The sequence below is a fragment of the Pygocentrus nattereri genome, chromosome 2, assembly GCF_015220715.1.
Source record: "Pygocentrus nattereri isolate fPygNat1 chromosome 2, fPygNat1.pri, whole genome shotgun sequence".
Classification (NCBI taxonomy): Eukaryota; Metazoa; Chordata; class Actinopteri; order Characiformes; family Serrasalmidae; genus Pygocentrus; species Pygocentrus nattereri.
Genome location: NC_051212.1, coordinates 6,135,719 through 6,138,506, shown reverse-complemented (window position 1 = coordinate 6,138,506; position 2,788 = coordinate 6,135,719).

Sequence of the window (2,788 nt, the reverse complement as noted above, 5' to 3'; positions counted from 1 at the left end):
CTCTCTCTCTCTCTCTCTCTCTGTCTCTCTCTCTTTCTCTCTCTCTATCTGTCTATCTCTGTCTATCTCTCTCTGTCTCTGTCTATCTCTGTCTATCTCTCTCTCTATCTCTATCTCTCTCTATCTCTGTCTATCTCTCTCTCTCTCTCTCTATCTCTCTCTCTCTCTCTCTGTCTCTTTCTGTCTCTCTCTCTTCTCTCTCTCTCTCTCTCTCTCTCTCTCTGTCTAACTCTGTCTATCTCTGTCTATCTCTATCTCTCTCTATCTCTCTATCTCTGTCTATCTCTCTCTTTCTGTCTCTTTCTCTTCTCTCTGTCTCTCTCTCTTCTCTCTCTCTCTCTCTATCTCTGTCTCTCTCTCTCTCTCTCTGTCTCTCTCTCTCTCTATCTCTGTCTCTCTCTCTTTCTGTCTCTTTCTCTTCTCTCTGTCTCTCTCTTCTCTCTCTCTCTCTCTCTCTCTCTCTCTCTATCTCTCTCTCTCTCTCTCTCTGTCTGTCTCTCTGTCTACCACGTTACAGTTCTGTGAAATGTTTTGAGGTTTGCTGCTTTTCTCTGCACTAATAGCGAAACAGACGTAGTCGAGGTTTTCATCACGCGGCTTCTCAGCGAGTCTCATCTCTGCTTCGTGTGTCTTGCAGTGGAACAAAATGTGTTGTGTGTGAAATTCAGTTCATTATCACAGCGATAAAAACGTTTGTGTGTTTTTAAGTGTCAGTTTAAGGTGTAACGTCTTCTAAGTGAATAAAATTGTCTGAGTTTCGCTTTTTATATATTCTAATATGTAAATGACATGTTTATATTTTATTATCAATAAAAACCGCTTGAAAACATTTAACTGTCCAGTCATGTTCGAACTGTGTGTGTGTGTATATGTGTGTGTGTGTGTGTATGTGTGTGTGTGTGTGTGTATGTGTGTGTGTAGGTGTGTGTGTGTGTGTGTGTATGTGTGTGTGTGTATGTGTGTGTGTGTGCAGGTGTGTGTGTGTGTATATGTGTGTGTGTGTGTATGTGTGTGTGTGTAACTTTACACTTTACTCCTGCGTGAGGTGGAACGGTTGGCCTGCTGGTGTAGGAGGAGTGTGAAAAGGTGATGGAACCATGTCTAGAGTGAGGAGTGATGCAGCGGGGAGGAAGCGGGTGATGGTGATCTTCAGTCCTCCTTAAAGAGTCCCTGCTCCTCCCAGCGTCTCTGAGCTGTCAGACAGGGACGTCTGGAGGCCCGACTCCCTCGTCGCGGCAGATCTGGGGTGAACCTGAAGATGCTGGTGTGATTCTGGTGTGATTACCGTTTATTCACTAAAGTCAACATATAGGAAAATAAAACGTAAAGCGTGGCACCTGCAAGGATGGAGGTTCTCTATGGAGGTCTTTACTTCTCCGATCTGCTTCCAGTGCAGTCAGGGCTCCGATCGTGAATCATGAATATTAAATATGTGTATATATACAGTTACACTTACTGTGTAGCTGCACTCTGTAGTTCTACAGTTACAGACTGTAGTCCATCTGTTTCTCTGATACTCTGTTACCCTGTTCTTCAGTGGTCAGGACCCCCATGGACCCTCACAGAGCAGGTACTATTTGGGTGGTGGATCATTCTCAGCACTGCAGTGACGATGACGTGGTGGTGGTGTGTTAGTGTGTGTTGTGCTGGTACGAGTGGATCAGACACAGCAGTGCTGCTGGATTGTCCAACTTGCCTGCAGATAAAGCTACTCATCATGCAGTATGAAATGTGGCAGTATTCCCTTTGAAAACACTCCCTGTCCACATTTCTGTGTTAATTTCCTTGGAGAAAAAAAAAAAACATTCCAAGTTTTTGCAACATTTCTGGCAAACTTAAAAGGAAGAACATTTTCCTGATAATAAACGTTTTCGTAGCCAACATCGACGCAGTTTTCAAGCTTTAAAAAGTTTTTTTGGGAAAAAAAAGAAAAAGAAAAACTTCCAGCTTCTCAATAATTCATGTTCTCTTTTATTGACATCTCAGAATTTTTGCTTTAAAATTTCCGAAATGTTTGAATGGGGACACCGCTGTTGACCGCAAGCCACTGAATTGCACTGCAAAAAAAAATTCACTGTTAAATTTCTCCAGAATTTAATGGAGAACTCATTTTTACTGCATGTAAATAAACAGTACATTTACTGTAGTTTAACTTATAGATATAGAACTTTTACTGAACCTTTCCCGTTCATTTCACGTCGACCGGAGCGGAGCGGCCCACCACCCACCACCCACCACCCACCGAACACTGCGAACGCCAGTCCAGACGCAGCGCTGAAGACTTATCTGCGTCAGATGGAGTGGAAGTGCGTGGCTTCGTCTCCCATCTGAAAAATCGGTGAAAAATCGGTTCACGTCAGCATTTGTTCCCATTTCTCCTTCACTGATGGACCAAATTTTCCCTTTCATTCAAGCTTACAATTTTTTTTCCAGATATTTAAGTACTTTTTTTTTTTTTTCTGGTTTAAACTGCTGTGCTCTTCAAGGTGGAAAGAGAAAACTGGGCCTTAACCTCTTATTCTTCAGGGTAGGCTCTGGTTTGTCCATCTGACCAAATCGTAAGGCGAGTTATTCAGTAACTGCAAGAAATAAATGTGATTTTTTTATTTTATTTTATTTATTTATTGTAAAAGTTCCCTCAAATGAACAGAACATGTGTTTTATGATCTCCACATATGCTCACAGTTTACTGCTAAAGCCAAAAATCTCTGACGCTCTTTGTGTTATTTTCTAAAAGTGATGTTTCCAGAGCAGATCACTGAAGAGACGCCGTCTGTTTATAGTTTAG